Source organism: Mustelus asterias, chromosome 8, assembly GCF_964213995.1.
Source record: "Mustelus asterias chromosome 8, sMusAst1.hap1.1, whole genome shotgun sequence".
Taxonomy (NCBI): Eukaryota; Metazoa; Chordata; class Chondrichthyes; order Carcharhiniformes; family Triakidae; genus Mustelus; species Mustelus asterias.
The window spans coordinates 41,617,766-41,641,359 of record NC_135808.1 but is presented as its reverse complement, the minus strand read 5'-3'; the positions used below and the strand labels follow the sequence as shown (position 1 = coordinate 41,641,359).

At 52.2% G+C, this 23,594-nt stretch overlaps 1 protein-coding gene and 1 pseudogene across 2 annotated transcripts in view; one reads left to right on the top strand and one right to left on the bottom strand.

Moving 5' to 3' along the window:
- LOC144497116 (proteasome subunit beta type-8-like) overlaps window positions 1–23,594 on the top strand; it is an 811,476-nt gene that overhangs the window by 671,580 nt on the left and 116,302 nt on the right.
- On the bottom strand, window positions 626–18,849 carry LOC144497585 (antigen peptide transporter 1-like; annotated as a pseudogene). Its single transcript, XR_013498563.1, has 6 exons — window positions 18,323–18,849; window positions 16,717–16,831; window positions 10,194–10,324; window positions 8,281–8,486; window positions 3,528–3,725; window positions 626–766 (listed from the first exon to the last, which is right to left on the bottom strand). The product of XR_013498563.1 is annotated as an antigen peptide transporter 1-like (transcript).

Sequence of the window (23,594 nt, the reverse complement as noted above, 5' to 3'; positions counted from 1 at the left end):
GTGCTGTCCGTGTACAGTGTGACCAGTCAGTGTGCTGTCCGTGTACAGTGTGACCAGTCAGTGTGCTGTCCGTGTACAGTGACCAGTCAGGGTGCTGTCCGTGTACAGTGTGACCAGTCAGTGTGCTGTCCATGTACAGTGTGACCAGTCAGTGTGCTGTCCGTGTACAGTGTGACCAGTCAGTGTGCTGTCCGTGTACAGTGTGGCCAGTCAGTGTGCTGTCCGTGTACAGTGTGACCAGTCAGTGTGCTGTCCGTGTACAGTGTGACCAGTCAGTGTGCTGTCAGTGTACAGTGTGACCAGTCAGTGTGCTGTCCGTGTACAGTGACCAGTCAGTGTGCTGTCAGTGTACAGTGTGACCAGTCAGTGTGCTGTCAGTGTACAGTGTGGCCAGTCAGGGTGCTGTCCGTGTACAGTGACCAGTCAGTGTGCTGTCCGTGTACAGTGTGACCAGTCAGGGTGCTGTCCGTGTACAGTGTGACCAGTCAGTGTGCTGTCCGTGTACAGTGTGACCAGTCAGTGTGCTGTCCAGATGTTGAGAGTCTGGGTATCAGACAGTGAGTTCAGGTGAACAGGATTCTGTATTTCAGCAGTCGATACGGTGAGTATTCCCTCGGCCCGTACTCTAGTACCTCACCTCAATGGCCGTGGTAAACTGCAGCTCGTAGAATATGAGGGAGACGAGATTGCCACTGGTTACATTTCCTGCTTCCACCAGACAGCCTCCACAGTAAAGGAGACTGACCTTCAGCACCAGGTCCGACAACTGAGACAAAGAAACATGGAGACAGAGTGAAACATAGAATCCCTTCTGTGCTGAAGCAGGCCATTTGGCCCATTGACTCTCTGACAGAGCATCCCTCTGGGCCCACTTATTTAGCCCATAAATCCACCTAACCTACACATCTTTGGACTATGAGAGGAAACCGGAGCACCCGGAGAAAACCACTGGACCACCATTCCGCCAGTGAGGGAGAGATCGACCTGCCCCAAATCCCTCACTGCCCAGCACCGATTCACCCAAATAAACTATCCTCACCACACACCCAGCCAGCAGAACATTCGGCAAACCCTCACCCACACTGACGCTCCCTCACCCACACCCTCACCCACACTGACGCTCCCTCACCCACACCCTCACCCACACTGACGCTCCCTCACCCACACCCTCACCCACACTGACGCTCCCTCACCCACACCCTCACCCACACTGACGCTCACTCACCCACACCCTCACCCACACTGACGCTCCCTCACCCACACCCTCACCACACTGACGCTCCCTCACCCACACCCTCACCCACACTGACGCTCCCTCACTCACACCCTCACCCACACTGACGCTCCCTCACCCACACCCTCACCCACACTGACGCTCCCTCACCCACACCCTCACCCATACTGACGCTCCCTCACCCACACCCTCACCCACACTGACGCTCCCTCACCCACACCCTCACCCACACTGACGCTCCCTCACTCACACCCTCACCCACACTGACGCTCCCTCACCCACACCCTCACCCACACTGACGCTCCCTCACCCACACCCTCACCCATACTGACGCTCCCTCACCCACACCCTCACCCACACTGACGCTCCCTCACCCTCACCCACACTGACGCTCCCTCACCCACACCCTCACCCACACTGACGCTCCCTCACCCACACCCTCACCCACACTGACGCTCCCTCACCCACACCCTCACCCACACTGACGCTCCCTCACCCACACCCTCACCCACACTGACGCTCCCTCACTCACACCCTCACCCACACTGACGCTCCCTCACCCACACCCTCACCCACACTGACGCTCCCTCACCCACACCCTCACCCATACTGACGCTCCCTCACCCACACCCTCACCCACACTGACGCTCCCTCACCCACACCCTCACCCACACTGACGCTCCCTCACTCACACCCTCACCCACACTGACGCTCCCTCACCCACACCCTCACCCACACTGACGCTCCCTCACCCACACCCTCACCCATACTGACGCTCCCTCACCCACACCCTCACCCACACTGACGCTCCCTCACCCTCACCCACACTGACGCTCCCTCACCCACACCCTCACCCACACTGACGCTCCCTCACCCACACCCTCACCCACACTGACGCTCCCTCACCCACACCCTCACCCACACTGACGCTCCCTCACCCACACCCTCACCCACACTGACGCTCCCTCACCCACACCCTCACCCACACTGACGCTCCCTCACCCACACCCTCACCCACACTGACGCTCCCTCACCCACACCCTCACCCACACTGACGCTCACTCACCCACACCCTCACCCATACTGACGCTCCCTCACCCACACCCTCACCCACACTGAGGCTCCCTCACCCCCACTCTCACCCACACTGACGCTCCCTCATCCCCAGCCTCACCCATACTGATGCTCCCTCACCCACACCCTCACCCACACTGGCGCTCCCTCATCCCCATCCTCACCCACGCCGACGCTCCCTCACCCACACCAACGCTCCCTCATCCCCACCCACACTCACACCGACGCTCCCTCACCCCCACCCTCACCCACACTGACGCTCCCTCATCCCCACCCTCACACACCGATGCTCCCTCACCCACACCAACGCTCCCTCATCCCCGCCCTCACTCACACCAACGCTCCCTCATCCCCACCCTCACCCACACTGACGGTCCCTCATCCCCAACCTCACACATACTGACACTCCCTCACCCACACCGACGCTCCCTCATCCCTACCCTCACTCCCTCACCCCCATCCCTCACTCCCTTAATCACACTCACTCTCTCAATCGCTCAATCATAGAACCATAAAACCATAGAAAATTACAGCTCAGAAACAGGCCTTTTGGCCCTTCTTGTCTGTGCCGAACCATTTTTTGCCTAGTCCCACTGACCTGCACTTGGACCATATCCCTCCACACCCCTCTCATCCATGAACCCATCCAAGTTTTTCTTAAATGTTAAAAGCTTTTACCACTTTATCCGGCAGCTCATTCCACACTCCCACCACTCTCTGCGTGAAGAAGCCCCCCCCTAATATTCCCTTTAAACTTTTCTCCTTTCACCCTTAACCCATGCCCTCTGGTTTTTTTCTCCCCTAGCCTCAGCGGAAAAAGCCTGCTTGCATTCACTCTATCTATACCCATCAAACTCTTATACACCTCTATCAAATCTCTCTATCAAATCGTACCTTCAATTCTTAAATCACACACTCCCTCCATCACATTGACACTCCCTCAATCACTCCCTCACTCAGTCATTCCTCAGTCACACCCTTAGTCACACTCTCTCTCCCTTGATCACTTCCTTGATTACACTCTTCCTTCCTCGGTCATGCCGACACGCCGCACGGTCTCCCAATCATTCACCTCAAACACTCCAAGATTCAGTGATCCTCGCTTGTTATCAAAGGCCTGTATCATCCTCGATATTGAACCCTTTTCCTCCCAGCCTCGTAGTGAGCTCTGCAGCCCACCCACACGCCCTGGATACCTGGAACGGGGGGTGTCACCTACACTGTTCGTCCACATGAAGCCAGCGTAGGCTGCAGCCTCTTTCTTGTTGAGTCGATAGGTATCCTCCAGACGGTGACCATAGCGACGAGACTCGCCATCCTCATTCGCAAAGCTCCGCACTGTCTTCATTGAGGAGAATGTTTCCACGGCGACATCGTTCGCTTTTGCGAGAGATTCCTGGACCTCCGCAGAGAGTTTCTGTCATAGAAAATACAGAGCTGGGTTAGAGACCCCTCACACAGGGTCAGAGACCCCCACACAGGGTCCGAGACCCCCACACAGGGTCAGAGACCCCTACACAGGGTCAGAGAACCCCACACAGGATCAGAGACTCCCACACAGGGTCAGAGACCCCCACACAGGATCAGAGACCCCCACACAGGGTCCGAGACACCCAGACCGGGACAGAGACCCCCACACAGGGTCAGAGACCCCCACGCAGGGTCAGAGACCCCCACGCAGGGTTAGAGACCCCCACACCGGGACAGAGACCCCCACACTGGGACAGAGACCCCCACACCGGGACAGAGACCCCCACACAGGGTCAGAGACCCCCACACCGGGACAGAGACCCTCACACTGGGACAGGGACACCCACATCAGGACCGAGACCCCCACACAGGGTCAGAGACCCCCACGCAGGGTCAGAGACCCCCACGCAGGGTCAGAGACCCCTACACAGGTTCAGAGACCCTCACACTGGGACAGAGACTCCCACATCAGGACAGAGATTTCCTCACCAGAACAGAGACCCCCACACCAGGACAGAGACCCCCACACTGGGACAGAGACCCCCACACTGGGACAGTGACCCCCACACTGGGACAGAGACACCTGCACAGGGTCAGAGACCTCTACACTGGGACAGAGACCCCCAGACAGGGTCAGAGACCTCCACACTGGGACAGAGACCCCCAGACAGGGTCAGAGACCCCCACACAGGGTCAGAGACCACAGCACCAGAACAGAGACACCCCCAAACAGGGTCAGACACCCCACATCGGGACAGAGACTCACACACCAGGACAGATACTCCCACACTGGGACAGAGACACCCACACCAGGACAGTGACCCCAACACAGGGTCAGAGAGCCCCACACCGGGACAGAGACTCCCACACTGGGACAGAGACCCCCACACTGGGACAGAGACCCCCACACTGGGACAGAGACTCCCACACTGGGACAGAGACCCCCAGACAGGGTCAGAGACCCCTACACTGGGACAGTGACCCCCAGTCAGGGTCAGAGACCCCACACACAGTGTCAGAGACCCCCACACAGGGTCAGAGACCCCCACACAGGATCAGAGACCCCTACACAGGGACAGAGACCCCCACACAGGGTCAGAGACCCCGACACAGGATCAGAGACCCCCACACAGGGTCAGAGACTCCCACACAGGGTCAGAGACCCCCACACTGGGTCAGAGACCCCGACACAGGATCAGAGACCCCTACACAGGGACAGAGACCCCCACACAGGGTCAGAGACCTCCACACAGGGTCAGAGACTCCCACACAGGGTCAGAGACTCCCACACAGGGTCAGAGACCCCCACACTGGGTCAGAGACCCCGACACAGGGTCAGAGACCCCCACACTGGGACAGAGACCCCCACACAGGGTCAGAGACTCCCACACAGGGTCAGAGACTCCCACACAGGGTCAGAGACCCCCACACTGGGACAGAGACCCCCACACAGGATCAGAGACCTCCACACCGGGACAGAGACACCCACACAGGATCAGAGACCCCCACACCGGGACAGAGACACCCACACCGGGACAGAGATACCCACACAGGGTCAGAGACCCCCACACCGGGACAGAGACACCCACACAGGGTCAGAGACACCCACAAAGGGTCAGAGACCCCCAGACAGGGTCAGAGATGCCCACACAGGGTCAGAGACTCCCACACTGGGACAGAGACCCCCACACTGGGACAGAGACCCCCACACAGGATCAGAGACCTCCACACCGGGACAGAGACCCCCACACAGGATCAGAGACCTCCACACCGGGACAGAGACCCCCACACAGGGTCAGAGACCCCCACACAGGGTCAGAGACCCCCACACAGGGTCAGAGACACCCACACCAGAACAGAGACCCTCACACTGGGACAGAGACCCTCACACCAGAACAGAGACCCCCCCAAACAGGGTCAGAGACCCCACACCGGGACAGAGACTCACAGACCAGGACAGGGACTCCCACACAGGGACAGAGACACCCATACCGGGACAGAGACCCCCACAGGTTCAGAGACCCCTACACTGGAACAGACCCCAGACAGGGTCAGAAACCCCCACACCAGAACAGAGGCCCCCCCAACCAGGGACAGAGACCCCCACACAGGGACAGAGACCCCCACAGGGTCAGAGACCCCCACACTGGGACAGAGACCCCAACACAGGGTCCGAGACCCCCACACTGGGACAGAGACCCCCGCACCAGGACATAGACCCCGACAAAGGATCAGAGACCCCCAACACCAGGACAGAGACCCCCACAAAGGGTCAGAGACCCCCACACAGAGTCAGTGACTCCCACACTGGGACAGAGACCCCCGCACCGGGACAGAGACCCCCACACAGGGTCAGAGACCCCCACACAAGGGCAGAGACTCCCACACAGGATCAGAAACCCACACAGGGACAGAGACTCTCCCACTGGGACAGAGACCCCCACAAAGGGACAGGGACCCACACACAGTGTCAGAGACCACCCACACTGGGACAGAGACCCCCACACAGGGACAGGGACCCCCACACCAGGACAGAGACCCCCACCTAGGTCAGAGACCCCACACATCGGGACAGAGACAACCACATTGAGGAAAAGACTCCCACACAGTGTCAGAATTTCCCACACCAGGATAGAGACCCCCACAAAGGGTCAGAGACCCCCACACTGGGACAGAGACCCCCACACTGGGACAGAGACCCCCGCACAGGGTCAGAGACCCCTACACTTGGACAGAGACCCCCACACAGGGTCAGAGACCCCCACACTGGGACAGAGACCCCCACACAGGGTCAGAGACCCCCACACTGGGACAGAGACTCCCACACAGGGTCAGAAACCCCCACACCAGAACAGAGACCCCCCAACCAGGGTCAGAGACTCCCACACCGGGACAGAGACCTCCACACAGGGTCAGAGACCCCCACACCGCGACAGAGACTCCCACACAGGGACAGAGACCCCCACACAGGGCCAAAGACCTCCACAACAGGACAGAGACTCTCCCACCTGGACAGAGACCCCTACACTGGGACAGAGACCCCTACACTGGGACAGAGACCCCGACACAGGGTCAGAGACCCCCACACCAGGACAGAGTCCCCCACAAAGGGTCAGAGAGCCCCCACACCGGGACAGACATTCCCACATCAGGACAGAGACCACCCACACCGGGACAGAGACCCCCACAAAGGTTCAGAGACCCCCACACTGGATCAGAGACCCCCACACCGGGGCAGAGACCCCCACATAGGGTCAGAGACCCCCCACACCGGGACAGAGACCCCCACTTAGGGTCAGATACCCCCCCACACCAGGACAGAGACCCCCACAAAGGGTCAGAGACCCCCACACAGTGTCAGTGACTCCCACACAGGGTCAGAGACCCCCACACTGGGACAGAGACCCCCACACCGGGACAGAGGCTCCCACACAGGGTCAGAGACCCCCACAATGGGACAGAGGCCCCCACACCGGGACAGAGGCCCTCACACCAGGACAGAGACCCCCACACAGGGTCAGAGACCCCCCACACCAGGACAGAGAGCCCCACACCAGGACAGAGACCCCCACAAAGGGTCAGAGACCCCCACACTGGGACAGAGACTTCCACATCAGGACAGAGGCCCCGACACAGGGACAAAGACCCCCCACACTGGGACAGAGACTCCCACACTGGGACAGAGACTCCCACACAGAGACAGAGACCCCCACACAGGGACAGAGAACTCTACACCAGGACAGAGACCCCCACAAAGGTTCTGAGACCCCCACAAACGGTCAGAGACCCCCACACCAGGACAGAGACCCCTCACAAAGCGTCAGAGACCCCCACAGGGGTCAGAGACCCCTACACCTGGATGCAGACCCCCCCACACAGTCAGAAACCCCCACACAGAGTCAGAGCCCACCCCCACACAGGGTCACAGCGAGGTCAGAGACCCCCACACAGGGTCAGAGACCCCCCCTCCACACAGAGTCAGAGACCACCCCCACACAGGGTCACAGCGAGGTCAGAGACCCCCACACAGAGTCAGAGACCACCGCCACACAGGGTCACAGCGAGGTCAGAGACCCCCACACATGGCCTGATAGCCCCACAACAGTGTAGTGGTATTGGAGCTGGACTAGCATCCAGAGATCCAAGGTACTGCTCTCGGAACCCAGGTTCGAATCCCACCCCGGCAGCTGGTGAAATTTAAATCTGGAATTAAAAATCTAATCATGACCATGAAACCATTGTCAATTGTTGTAAAAATCCAACTGGTTCACTAACGTCCTTCAAGGAAGGAAATCTGCTGTCCTTACCTGGTCTGGCCTACATGTGACTCCAGAGCTACAGCAATGTGCTTGACTCTTAAATGTCCAAGAAGGCCATTGAGTTCAAGGGCAACTCGGGATGGGTAACAAATGCTGGCCGAACCAATGACACCCACATCGCATAAAAGAGAAAGTAAAAAAAAGTGAATGGGAGACAGTGTAGAGTAAGTTAACTGAATGTACCTGATAGTACTTTCCAGTGTACTTGGGGATGATACTGATGACAAATATGCCAATGAGTGTCAACAAGGTGAGTTTGAAGCTCAGCTTGACCATGAAGCCAAGGAGACAGATTGCCCTCATCAGATACCACATCAGCAGACTTAACTTCTCCGTTAGCGACTCACTCATCGTGTTCGTATCCGTGGTGATACGTGATGTGATGTCACCTAGGCAACACATGAAGAAATATCATCAAAACCACTTTGCTTCTGCCTATCGTATCCAGAGAACCTATTTGTAGACCATTTCTACCTGCAATAACTCAGGAAGCCCAACTGGAAAGGGACAGTATTTATTGTTAAACACAAAATAAAGCCACTCCTCCATGGCGTGCATGTATAAGTCCTGTCCGGGACACAGTTCTGTGACCTTTCCGGATGTCTGCCTTATAAAGGGCTCAGGTGATGAGCTCCACCAGGTAGACAACTGACTGTCACTAAGGGAACTTGTCATCAATCATCGGGGAGATCAATTAGAGATTCCCCATGAAACCCATGGACGGTTTCACACTGCCATTCCTAAAGTAAGAATTAATTATCATCTACGCACACTAAAAATTGTGTAATAATCCCAGAAATGAAGATAACCAATTGTCCTTTTGAAATTATCAATAATCTCCAATGTTGAAACAGTACCTTCAGATTTCGAGGAAAACCTCAGCAGTAACAAGAAAGGGAATCTCAGGTTTCTGGGGAAACGGACACTATTTGAAACCAGTTACAAAGGCACCATTCAAGCCCAGGTCCCAGTAGCACAGTTCAGGAGGGCTGAAGAATACTGGATCCAGGACCTGGGGATAGGTAAATGCAGGGTTGCTGCATCCATTCCTGTTGCTTGAAGATAACTTGGGTGGATTCATAGCATCCAGGTTTTGCCAACGTCTGCCATTTTGGTGAAAACTGTCTGCAGAACTTGGGTTGCTTTGGAGGTGCTGAGGATCTGGGGAGAAATCCTGGAATTCCACTCGAGGAATTTCAAAGCTTTGAACGGCTTTGTCGCTGAAATGAGTGCCATATATTTTGAGTGAACTGTCCGGCAATCTGTCTTTTTGTGTTACTATTTAATGTGTAATTGATAGTTTATATTCATCTCAATTTGCCTTAATTCAGGTTGATTTTGGATAGATTGTTAAAAGAAAAGTTGTAAAAAAAATGAAATCTCCCTCTCTGGAGATTGTCTCACTCTCTCTATCTCTCTCCTTCCCTTTCTCCCTCTGATCACTGTCTCTCTGTATCTCTCACCTCTCTCTAACCATCTCTCAAAGGTCACTGTCTCTCCCACTCTCTGTATATCTCTCCTCTCTCTATCCATCTCTCTCTGGTCACTATCTCTCTATATCTCTCTCCCTCTATCCATCTCTCTCTGGTCACTATCTCTCTATATCTCTCTCCCTCTATCCATCTCTCTCTGGTTACTATCTCTCTTCCTCTCTCTATCCGTCTCTCAAAGGTCGCTGTCTCTCACACTCTCTCTCTCTCTGTATATTTCTCCTCTCTCTATCCATCTCTCTCTGGTCACTCTCTCTGTATTTCTCTCCTCTCTGTGTCCATCTCATTCTACTGACTGCATCTCTCTCTCTCTCTCTCTCTCTCTATACATATATATGTATATATATATATGTATCGCTCTGTCTCATCATCCATTCTTTGTCTCTCTCTCTCCCTTTATCCTTCTCTCCCCATCTCTCTTTCTGGTGACTCAATACCTCCTCATCTCTCCCTCTCTGGTCATGTCTGTCCATCTCATCATTCTCACTGTTTGCCTATCTGTTTCTCACTCCTGCTCTGCCCCCTTTCTGTTTACGGCTGTCTCTAACAGTGTCTCTATATCTGTCTGACTCACACTCTGCCTGTCTCTATGTCTGCGACACTTACCTGTATGCACAGTGTCAAAGAAGGCAATCTCCTGCCGCACCACAGATCGAAACACGGAGCTCTGGATACGAGTGTGAATCCCGGTCATTGTAATATTATAGACACAGTCACACATAAACTCCGTCAAAGCACTGTGTGACACACAGGAACAGGAATCATTGGGTTAATACATACTGCAGAGGGTACAAATATGAATCACTGAAGATACAATCACTGCACTGCGTGAGAAACAGGAATCACTGGAGATGCACACACTGCAATCTGTGTGAGAAACAGCAAAGACTGGATATATAATCACTGCACTGTGTGTGAGAAACAGGAATCACTGGAGATACAATCGCTGCACTGTGTGTGAGAAACGGAATCACTGGAGATACAATCGCTGCACTGTGTGTGAGAAACAGGAATCACTGGAGATACAATCGCTGCACTGTGTGTGAGAAACAGGAATCACTGGAGATACAATCGCTGCACTGTGTGTGAGAAACAGGAATCACTGGAGATACAATCACTGCACTGTGTGAGAAACAGGAATTACTGGAGATACAATCGCTGCACTGTGTGAGAAACAGGAATTACTGGAGATACAATCACTGCACTGTGTGAGAAACAGGAATCACTGGAGATACAATCACTGCACTGTGTGTGAGAAACAGGAATCACTGGAGATACAATCACTGCACTGTGTGAGAAATAGGAATCACTGGAGATACAATCACTGCACTGTGTGTGAGAAACAGGAATCACTGGAGATACAATCACTGCACTGTGTGAGAAACAGCAAACACTGGAGATAAAATCACTGCACTGTGTGAGAAACAGGAATCACTGGAAATACAATCACTGCACTGTGTGAGAAAGAGGAATCACTGGAGATACAATCACTGCACTGTGTGTGAGAAACAGCAAACACTGGAGATAAAATCACTGCACTGTGTGAGAAACAGGAATAACTGGAAATACAATCACTGCACTGTGTGAGAAACAGGAATTACTGGAGATACAACCATTGCACTGTGTGAGAAACAGGAATCACTGGTGATACAATCATTGCACAGTGTGTGAGAAACAGGAAGAACTGGAGATAAAATCACTGCACTGTGTGTGAGAAACAGGAATCACTGGAGATACAATCGCTGCACTGTGTGTGAGAAACAGGAATCACTGGAGATACAATCACTGCACTGTGTGAGAAACAGCAAACACTGGAGATAAAATCACTGCACTGTGTGAGAAACAGGAATCACTGGAAATACAATCACTGCACTGTGTGAGAAACAGGAATCACTGGAGATACAATCACTGCACTGTGTGTGAGAAGCAGGAATCACTGGAGATACAATCACTGCACTGTGTGAGAGAAACAGGAATCACTGGAGATACAATCACCGCACTGTGTGTGAAAAACAGGAATCACTGGAGATACAATCGCTGCACTGTGTGTGAGAAACAGGAATCACTGGAGATAAAATCACTGCACTGTGAGAAACAGGAATCACTGGAGATACAATCACCGCACTGTGTGTGAAAAACAGGAGTCACTGGAGATACAATCACTGCACTGTGTGTGAGAAACAGGAATCACTGGAGATACAATCACCGCACTGTGTGTGAAAAACAGCAATCACTGGAGATACAATCACTACACTGTGTGTGAGAAACAGGAATCACTGGAGATGCATACGCTGCAATCTGTGTGAGAAACAGGAATCACTGGAGATACAATCACTACACTGTGTGTGAAAACAGGAGCCACTGGGGAAACTGGAAGGTGTTTGAAAAATGGATGGGCTTGTTAATGTGCAGAATGTTTGTGAGTGTGATCAAACATGATTCATAGAACATAGAACATTACAGCGCAGAACAGGCCCTTCGGCCCACGATGTTGCACCGACCAGTTAAAAAAAAAAACTGTGACCCTCCAACCTAAACCAATTTCTTTTCGTCCATGAACCTATCTACGGATCTCTTAAACGCCCCCAAACTAGGCGCATTTACTACTGATGCTGGCAGGGCATTCCAATCCCTCACCACCCTCTGGGTAAAGAACCTACCCCTGACATCGGTTCTATAACTACCCCCCCTCAATTTAAAGCCATGCCCCCTCGTGCTGGATTTCTCCATCAGAGGAAAAAGGCTATCACTATCCACCCTATCTAAACCTCTAATCATCTTATATGTTTCAATAAGATCCCCTCTTAGCCGCCGCCTTTCCAGCGAAAACAATCCCAAATCCCTCAGCCTCTCCTCATAGGATCTCCCCTCCATACCAGGCAACATCCTGGTAAACCTCCTCTGCACCCTCTCCAAAGCCTCCACATCCTTCCTGTAATGTGGGGACCAGAACTGCACACAGTACTCCAAGTGCGGCCGCACCAGAGTTGTGTACAGTTGCAACATAACGCTACGACTCCTAAATTCAATCCCCCTACCAATAAACGCCAAGACATCATATGCCTTCTTAACAACCTTATCTACTTGATTCCCAACTTTCAGGGATCTATGCACACATACACCTAGATCCCTCTGCTCCTCCACACTATTCAAAGTCCTCCCGTTAGCCCTATACTCAACACATCTGTTATTCCTACCAAAGTGAATTACCTCACACTTCTCCACATTAAACTCCATCCGCCACCTCTCGGCCCAACTTTGCAACCTGTCTAAGTCTTCCTGCAGACTACGACACCCTTCCTCACTGTCTACCACACCACCGACTTTGGTGTCATCAGCAAATTTGCTAATCCACCCAACTATACCCTCATCCAGATCATTAATAAATATTACAAACAGCAGTGGCCCCAAAACAGATCCCTGAGGTACACCACTTGTAACCGCACTCCATGATGAATATTTACTATCAACCACCACCCTCTGTTTCCTATCCGCTAGCCAATTCCTGATCCAATTTCCTAGATCACCCCCAATCCCATACATCTGCATTTTCTGCAGAAGCCTACCATGGTGAACCTTATCAAACGCCTTACTAAAATCCATATATACCACGTCCACTGCCTTGCCCCCATCCACCTCCTTGGTCACTTTCTCAAAAAACTCAATAAGGTTAGTAAGGCACGACCTACCTGCCACAAAACCATGCTGACTATCACCTATCAATTCATTACTCTCCAAATAACTATAAATCCTATCCCTTATAATTTTTTTCAACATCTTGCCGACAACAGAAGTGAGACTCACCGGTCTATAATTCCCGGGGAAGTCTCTGTTCCCCTTCTTAAACAATGGGACAACATTCGCTAACCTCCAATCTTCTGGTACTATACCAGAGGCCAACGACGACCTGAAGATCAGAGCCAGAGGCTCTGCAATCACTTCTCTTGCCTCCCAGAGAATCCTTGGATAAATCCCATCCGGACCAGGGGATTTATCTATTTTCAGACCCTCCAGAATATCCTGCACATCCTCCTTATCAACTGTAATACTGTCTATTCTACTCCCTTGCAACCCAGTGTCCTCCTCAGCTATATTCATGTCCCCTTGCGTGAACACCGAAGAGAAATATTGGTTCAATGCTTCACCAATCTCCTCCGGTTCCACACATAACTTCCCTCTGCCATCTATAACTGGCCCTAAACTTGCCCTAACCAACCTTCTGTTCTTGACATACCTATAGAACGCCTTAGGATTCTCTTTAACCCTATCCGCCAAAGTCTTCTCATGTCCCCTTTTAGCCCTTCTAAGCTCGCTCTTCAACTCCCTCTTAGCCAATCTAAAGCTTTCTAGTGCACTACCCGAGTGCTCACGTCTCATCCGAACATAAGCCTCCTTTTTCTTTTTAACCAACAAAGAAACTTTTTTGGTGCACCACGGTTCCCTAGCCCTACCAATTCCTCCTTGCCTGACAGGGACATACCTATCACAGACTCGCAGTAGCTGCTCCTTGAAAAAACTCCACATGTCGGACGTTCCCAGTCCCTGTAATCTCCTAGTCCAACCTATGTTTCCTAATTCTCTCCTAATAGCCTCATAATTACCCTTCCCCCAGCTAAAACCACTGGCCCGAGGTTGGAAAGAGATAGGATCAGGCAGGCTAGGAAAGTGTTTCTCTGGAGTAAAGGGAAATACAGTGTCATCAGGGAGGAAATTAGACGGGTAAATTGGAAGGAGGCATTCTTGGGGAAAAGTACCGAAGGAAAGTGGAGGATTTTCAAGGAATGTTTGTCTGGAGCTCTGCATGACAACGTTCCGATGAGACAGGGGGGTGTTGGTAGGGTACGGGAACCGTGGTGCACGAAGGTTGTGATGAACCTGGTGAATAAGAAAAGAGAGGCGTACAGAAGGTTCAGAGAGCTAGGAGGTGTTAAGGATTTAGAGGAGTATACGGGATGTAGGAAGGAGCTTAAGAAGGAAATTAGGAGAGCGAGAAGGGGTCATGAGAAGGCCTTGGCGGGTAAGATTAAGGAGAATCCCAAGGCTTTCTACAAATATGTCAAGAGTAAAAGGATGAGATGTGAAGGCATAGGACCCTTAAAAGGTGAAGGGGGGAAAGTTTGTGCGGAACCGTTAGAAATGGCGGAGCTGCTTAATGAATACTTTACCTCGGTATTCACGGTGGAAAGGGATCTGGGTGGTTGTACTGCTGGTTTGCGGTGGACAGAAAGGATCGAGCATGTGGACATAAAGAAAGAGGATGTGTTGGAACTATTGAATGGCATCAAGGTTGGTAAGTCGCCGGGACCGGATGGGATGTACCCCAGGTTACTGTGGGAGACGAGGGAGGAGATTGCGGAGCCTTTGGCGATGATCTTTGCATCGTCGATGGAGACGGGAGAGGTTCCGGAGGATTGGAGGATTGCAGATGTGGTCCCTATATTCAAGAAAGGGAACAGGGACAGCCCGGGAAATTACCGACCGGTGAGTCTAACCTCAGTGGTTGGTAAGTTGATGGAGAGGATCCTGAGAGACAGGATTTATGATCATCTAGAGAAGTTTAGTATGATCAAAAGTAGTCAGCACGGCTTTGTCAAGGGCAGGTCGTGCCTTACGAGCCTGGTTGAGTTCTTTGAAAATGTGACCAAACACATTGACGAAGGGAGAGCGGTGGATGTGGTCTATATGGACTTCAGCAAGGCGTTCGATAAGGTCCCCCATGCAAGACTTCTTGAGAAAGTGAGAGGGCATGGGATCCAAGGGGCTGTTGCCTTGTGGATCCAGAACTGGCTTGCCTGCAGAAGGCAGAGAGTGGCTGTGGAGGGGTCTTTCTCTGCATGGAGGTCAGTGACCAGTGGAGTGCCCCAGGGATCTGTTCTGGGACCCTTGCTGTTTGTCATTTTCATAAATGACCTGGATGAGGAAGTGGAGGGATGGGTTGGTAAGTTTGCTGACGACACCAAGGTAGGTGGTGTTGTGGATAGTTTGGAGGGATGTCAGAAGTTGCAGCGAGACATAGATAGAATGCAAGACTGGGCGGAGAAGTGGCAGATGGACTTCAACCCGGATAAGTGTGTGGTGATCCATTTTGGCAGATCCAATGGGATGAAGCAGCAGTATAATATGAAGGGTACCATTCTTAGCAGTGTAGAGGATCAGAAGGACCTTGGGGTCCGGGTCCATAGGACTCTTAAATCGGCCTCGCAGGTGGAGGATGCGGTCAAGAAGGCGTACGGCGTACTGGCCTTCATTAATCGAGGGATTGAGTTTAGGAGTCGGGAGATAATGCTGCAGCTTTATAGGACCCTGGTTAGACCCCACTTGGAGTACTGCGCGCAGTTCTGGTCACCTCATTACAGGAAAGATGTTGAAGCCATTGAAAGGGTGCAGAGGAGATTTACAAGGATGTTGTCTGGATTGGGGGGCATGCCTTATGAGGATAGGTTGAGGGAGCTTGGTCTCTTCTCCCTGGAGAGACGAAGGATGAGAGGTGACCTGATAGAGGTTTACAAGATGTTGAGAGGTCTGGATAGGGTAGACTCTCAGAGGCTATTTCCAAGGGCTGAAATGGTTGCTACGAGAGGACACAGGTTTAAGGTGCTGGGGGGTAGATACAGAGGAGATGTCAGGGGTAAGTTTTTCACTCAGAGGGTGGTGGGTGAGTGGAATCGGCTGACGTCGGTGGTGGTGGAGGCAAACTCGTTGGGGTCTTTTAAGAGACTTCTGGATGAGTACATGGGATTTAATGGGATTGAGGGCTATAGATAGGCCTAGAGGTGGGGATGTGATCGGCGCAACTTGTGGGCCGAAGGGCCTGTTTGTGCTGTGGCTTTCTATGTTCTATGTTCTATGTTCTATGTTCATGCCTATCCCTTTCCATCACTAAGGTGAACGTAACCGAATTGTGGTCACTATCACCAAAATGCACACCAACTTCCAAGTCTAGCACCTGGTCTGGCTCATTTCCCAGCACCAGATCCAATATAGCCTCACCTCTAGTTGGCCTGTCTACATACTGAGTCAAAAAAATATTCAGGTCAGAATATCTCTCTCTATCCCAGTATCCCACTGCAGTGAGCTGACACTTGCTGCAATGTTAACTCTCCCATGTTGCGAATAATGCTTTGTGTACCTGCCACAGGTGATGAGGGACATAGCGATGATGGAGTTGGTGAATGCCGATGGATCCTCTTCATTCATCACCCAGTCTGTCATCCGCCCAGTGTAATAGGGTATCGCCATCTCCCCTGGAAACGTGTGAAGCAAGACTTACATCAATCATCAGCAATCACTGAGGCATATCCTAGACCACCCCTCTCTCCCCGCACCCTCCATCCCGTTATCAATGTGAGAATACAACCTCCACCATCATTGTATTTTTTATTCTTTCATGGGATGTGGGTGTCACTGGCAAATTGGCATTTATTGCCCATCCTTAGGTACCTAGAAGATGGTGGTGAGCTGCCTTCTTGAACTGCTGCAGTCCATGTGGTGTAGGTATACCCACAGTGCTGTTAGGGAGGGAGTTCTAGGATTTTGACCGAATGACAGTGAAGGAACGGTGATATATTTCCAAGTCAGGATGGTGAGTGACTTGGAGGGGAATCTCCAGGTGGTGATGATCCCAGGTATCTGCTGACCTTTTCTGTCTAGATGGTAGTGGGTTTGGAAGATGCTGCTTAAAAAAACTTGGTGAGTTCTTACAGTGCATCTTATAGATGCTACACACAGTTGCCACTGTTCATCGTAATTGGAGGGATTGAATGTCTATGGAAGGGATGCCAATCAGGCGGGGCTGCTTTGATCTGGATGGTGGCGAGCTTCTTGATTGTTGGAACTGCACCCATCCAGGCAAATGGAGAGAATTCCATTACACTCTTGACTTGTGCCTTGTAGATAGTGGACAGGCTCTGGGGAGTCAGGAGGTGAGTTAGACGCTGCAGGATTCCGAGCCTCTGAGCTGCTCTGGTAGCCACAGTATTTATATGGCTAGTCCAATTCAGTTTCTGGGCAATGTTAACCCCCCCCCCCCCCCCCCCCCCCCCGTCCTCCCCCCCCCCCCCCCCACCCCAGAATGTTGGCAGTGGGACATTCAGTAATGATAATGCCATTGAATGTCAAGGGGTGATGGTTAGCTTCTCTCTCGCTGAAGGTGGTCATTGCCTGGCACTTGTGTGGCACCAATGTTACTTTGCCACTTGTCAGTCCAAGAGTTGGAGACCAGAAAGGAGTAGGTTGGAATGGTCTGGAGGTAACCATGGCCTCGGTGAAGGTTTCAGGAGTGGATGAGTGAAGACTGATTATGATACAAAGGGAGAAATAGGGGGTCTTAATGATGGCATGGAAATGTAGCTCAAAGCCCACCTTGAGGTCACGTATGACAATGAGGGTATGAACAGTCGAGTTCAACTTTGGAGTAGTGCCTGGGAGAGGGATAAAGTCAGTGTCCGTGACATCTTTGATGGGATGCTAACCTGCCATCTGTTCTCCTGGCTCCCTCGCACAACCTTGTCATCCTTTGATCCTCGGCCCCAACATATCCTTTGGTCATCTCCCAACTCCCACCCACCCCGCCTTTCCCCCACCGCCCCTTCACTTTACCTCCTGACCCAGCACCTTGTTTCCTCCTAACCACCCCCCCCCCCGCCATCCATCTCATACCCCTCACCTTCGCCTAACCATCCCCAAACCCCCAATCATCACTGCCTGATGCCTAGTTAGTGATGCCAGGACCTTACCCAGAGATGACAGGACCAGGAAGACAGCCATCAGCAGGAACCGGCCAATGTCTGGCTTCATGTAGGACAGCAGCCTGCCCAGGGTGCCTCCTGATCCTGCCTCGTCTGCTCAAGTCCCTTCTGGGAGGAAGTGCCGACACAGGAGGAAGACCAGGCCTGTGGTGGCATCGTTGAGGGCCAGCGTGCTCCAGTTGTGCGGCCCATACAAGAGTTCGTCTGAGGGGAGCTGAGCAGCAATGGTCAGGCTGACGTACACTGGAGTGAGCAGGCAGGATATAGCCAGCATCCAGTATAGGTCCCTCCAGCACAGCCAGGCCGGGAGTCCAGACGCACACTGCGGCAAGGCTTGGAGTGAGGCACATAGCAGGCCCAAGCGTAGGAGTGATATGAGCCAGAGAGCAAGCACAGGTTCACACAGGCACCAGCAGTGTAAGCCCAGGCTCAGGATCCAGGTCGCAGTCACATCCAGCAGGGGTATATAGATCAGAGGACTGGATTCTGTCATCTTCAGTCTCGGAGTTCAAACCTGAGAACCTGAAATACAAAACAAAACCCAGGTTAAATACTGTTACTGAAAGTGTAACTGACATGAAATACTGTCACAGAGGGTTTAACCTGGGTTAAATACTGTCTTTGAGGATTTTACCCCGGTTAAATGCTGTCACTGAAGATTTAACTTGAGTTAAATACTATCACTGTGGATTTAACTTGGGTTAAATACTGCACTCCTGGTTTCATTTGAGTTATGTCTCCCAATTTGGGGTTTCACACATATTGAACATGCTGCAAATCTGACAATCATTGAAAGTGATGTGGAGATGCCGACGTTGGACTGGGGTAAACACAGTAAGAAGTCTCACAACACCAGGTTAAAGTCCAACAGGTTTATTTGGCAGCACAAGCTTTCGGAGCCTCAAGCTCTTTCTTCAGGTGAGTGAGGACTTGTGTTCACAAACAGGGCATATAAAGACACAAACTCAAACTTGTTGAACCTTTACTCGTGTTTGTCCTTTGTCCATCTTGCAAATAAGGACACCGGGGTAAAACCTTGGAGTAAGCAAACTGGTTGAAAGTATCTGAGAATTAACAGGTACAACATTGGCACCCCAGACGGTCCTTCGATAAGAAGTGATACGTTGCTCCGAGGTCGAACCTCCAACCCAGTATTCTCCAACTCTCCATCTGAGCCTGAATTAAGAGGGCAGCTGCCCCACGTGACGGCCAGTCTTAAGTGAGTGAAGGACTAATAAAGATTCGACCAGTAAATTGGGCCATAAACCCGGTGTCTGTAACACAAGGTGGACAAACAGTGTAGTTAGAACAAGAACAGTCTCGGGAATTTGGGTAAAATCTACGGGGGGGAATTTAGTGAAAACCGAACCCTTACCCCGATCCCTTACCTATACTCAAGTGACGAATCCTAAAAGGAAATAATTATGGCCAGTCATGCTGAATGGGAGGAAGTTCTCCATTTATATTTGAACCATAAGTGGCCCAAATGGGTACAGTGGGGTGATGCCCCGAAACCGGATCTGGGATCCGAGGGAGAGAATTGTTGGAATCATGCCCATGAGGAAATGGGAAAAAGGGCTCCCAAGCTTAGGAAGGCGATTGCGATTGCTAGTTGTCTAGAACAGCTCCTTGGTAGAGAAGCGGAGATTATCCGGGTTAAACGGGACAGAGGCGCCCAGGTAACCCAACTAAAGCAGGACCTAATGAGTGCTACCACGTGCATACAACAATTGGAAGCGGAGGTAGACACACGAGAGGAAAGGAACCAAATCAATATGATACACATGAGCCAATTCCAGGCTCAATGTGATAAAGCCTGCCAAAAGGCACAGCGCACTGTCAGTGAGAGAGAGGCTGCGCTGCAACAGGTAGAGGAAGTTAAACGTAAATGCAGCGACCTACAGGCGGCAGTAAAAGTTTTGCACCAAACAGAAAAAGCAAATACAGCCCGCGCAACAGACCACTCCAAATGCCTGCGTGAGATTGAAGATTTAAAAGCACAACTAGGCATAAAAAGGGGTGTAATGTGTGCATTCACCACTGAGTAAGAAGTCTCACAACACCAGGTTAAAGTCCAACAGGTTTATTTGGTAGCAAATACCATGAGCTTTCGGAGCACTGCTCCTTCGTCAGATGGAGTGGAAATGTCCACTCATTTCCACTCCATCTGACGAAGGAGCAGTGCTCCGAAAGCTTATGGTATTTGCTACCAAATAAACCTGTTGGACTTTAACCTGGTGTTGTGAGACTTCTTACTGTGTTCAACCCAGTCCAACGCCAGCATCTCCACATCATGTTCACCACTGAAACAGGGGATAGTGACCCAGGGGTAGAGTGGGGGAATTTAGAAGATGACATCTGCCATTATGCAACAGCTCGCGTCACTGATGCGCATCAATTGGACACGAGGCACAAAGCTTCGGTAAAAGAAGGCTTTTATTAACTAACAATGGAACTAACAGAACTTTAACACACTATCCCAGACTGAAGAGGTCCCGCCCGAGCAGGGGGTCTTATACCTCTCCCAGGAGGCGGAGCCCGACTGGGATGTGCCACAACAGTAACAACCACAGGTGTATCAATCCCACCCTAGCCCAACAACAACATTAGAACAACCCAACAACAACATTAGAACAATCCCACAGTGGGAACCAACGATGGTTCACCATATTCACCCCTCCTTTGAGAACAAAGGCCGGCGGGGTACGAAAACAGACTAAAATGTCAACAGATTATAAGTTCAGACGGTCTGGAGGACCGCACCGTCGTTGTGACCTCCTCAATACCGGCGGTGACACCGGAGTAGGTGCTTGCGGTGGCGTTCTCCCCAAAACAGCGTCCAGCTGTTCTCCCACGGACTCACAGGCCGGTTGACCCTGATGAAACGGTAGTGCAGGGGATCCCGATACATTCTGCGATGGCGCCGATCTTCGGGGCTCAGGCAAGCTGTGCATTGGAGTAAAACTGTTAAGCATTGGTCCCGGTGCTGTCCGTGCCACGTCCGGGGGAGAAATAAGGGATAAGGGATTCGTCACTGGGGGTATGGGAGCGACAGGAGTTGCTACGTCCCCTGCGGGCGCCAGGTCTCGGATCGAGACTGTGTCCTCTCGCCCGTCAGGATATGCCACATACGCATACTGAGGGTTGGCGTGGAGGAGGTGGACCTGTTCGACCAAGGGGTCGGACTTGCGGGCCCGTACATGTCGCCGCAGAAGGACGGGTCCTGGGTACGTCAACCAGGCTGGTAAAGATATCCCCGAGGACGACTTCTGAGGGAATGAGAACATCCTCTCGTGGGGAGTAGCATTGGTTGCCGTACACAGGAGGGAGCGAATGGAGTGAAGCGCATCAGGGAGGACCTCCTGCCAACGGGAGACCGACCCCTGCTGGTCGCTCATGGTCATCGTCGACCAAACTGGCCGCCCCCATGAATTGCACATGGGTGAGGGCGCCAAACGTAGCGACTCCTGGTGGTCATCCTCCTCCGACTCCGTCGACCGCAATGGCGTCGTCCTGGACTCGCACGTGGACGAACCCCGTGAGTACTTCGACGACGATGGTGATGATCCCCGTTCTGAAGGGTCACAGGCCGCCCTGCCGTTCTTGGGCTTCGATCTGCACACCTTCGCATAATGCCCCTTTTTACCGCAAAGGTGACAGACTACCGCTTTAGCGGGACACTTTTGTCGTGGATGCTTGGCTCCTCCGCAGAAGTAGCACCGCGGGCCGCATGGGGCTGCAGCCGTCGTCTGGTCCACATGGGAGCACGCCATAACACTGCACTTCGAGCCCGTGGGGCGAGGAGGGTTTTGCGACTGCTCCTGCCACGTTGTTTCCACGTGGTCCTCCGGATACAGGACCAAGCTCTTCGAAGCCGCCTCAAGCATTTCAGCTAATTCCATAGCTTGGGTCAGGTTGAGATTTCCCTTTTCAAGCAGCTTGAGACGGATGTATGAAGACCCGACCCCGGCCACAAACGCATCTCGGGCGAGGTCGTACATGCTCTGCTCAGCCGACACCGCTTTGCAGTCACAGCCCCTGGCAAGCTGCAAGAGCTCATTGGCGTAGTCCTCCATGGTTTCGCCCGACTGCCGACGTCGTGTAGCGAGGAGGTAACGAGCGTGGATCTCGTTGGGAGGTTTCGTATAGCGCTTTTTTAAAAGCTCGAGGGCCCTCGGGTAAGTGGTGGCCGCACGGATCGCGAGGTAGACTGTGTCGCTTACCCTCGCATGGAGGACCCGGAGTCTGTCATCATCTGTGGTGACCGCTGCGGAGGCTGCTAGGTAATCTTCAAAACACTTCAGCCAGTGGTCGAAGGTGTTAGAAGCGCCCACCGCACGTGGATCTAGCGTCAGACGTTCTGGCTTTAGGATTTGCTCCATACTCTCCTTTCTTTTTTTTCTTCCGTCGAGAGCTTAATGTTAGTTAATAAAATTGATGCGCATCAATTGGACACGAGGCACAAAGCTTCGGTAAAAGAAGGCTTTTATTAACTAACAATGGAACTAACCGAACTTTAACACACTATCCCAGACTGAAGAGGTCCCGCCCGAGCAGGGGGTCTTATACCTCTCCCAGGAGGCGGAGCCCGACTGGGATGTGCCACAACAGTAACAACCACAGGTGTATCAATCCCACCCTAGCCCAACAACAACATTAGAACAACCCAACAACAACATTAGAACAATCCCACAGTGGGAACCAACGATGGTTCACCACAGTCACTGCCGACTGGGGACCCCCACTTCCGTTCCTGGTGATGGAACCAACGGCACCACCTAATCCGGCCCCCATCTGGGGAAACTCAGTCTCAGCTCCTAGTCCTTGTACCATCCCAATAAGCCCAGTCACTAATCCGTTCCTGTACCGATGAATCCGGTCACCACCCAACGACAGGACGGACAGAACCACAATGTGACTTATGTAACTCCATGGACACAGCTCACTGACATAGCTAAAGTGATTGGAGTATTTGAACCCTCCGGGGATCCACATGCTCTCTTTGACCAGGTCACCCAATATCGTGTTTTAAACGGCCTCGACGAGGCAGAAGAGGTTAAACTTATTCTGTTATGTTTAAGTCCTGCCATCCGTTCCGCCCTACCCGAACCCCAGAACGTGGCTGGGGGAACCCTACCAGAAATGAAGGTGGCCGTTCTGGCCGCCATAGGCTACAATAGGGATGACCCGGGACAAGGCTTAAACAACTGCCAACAAAAGCAAGGGGAACACCTGACGGCCTATGCTGGCCGACTATGGA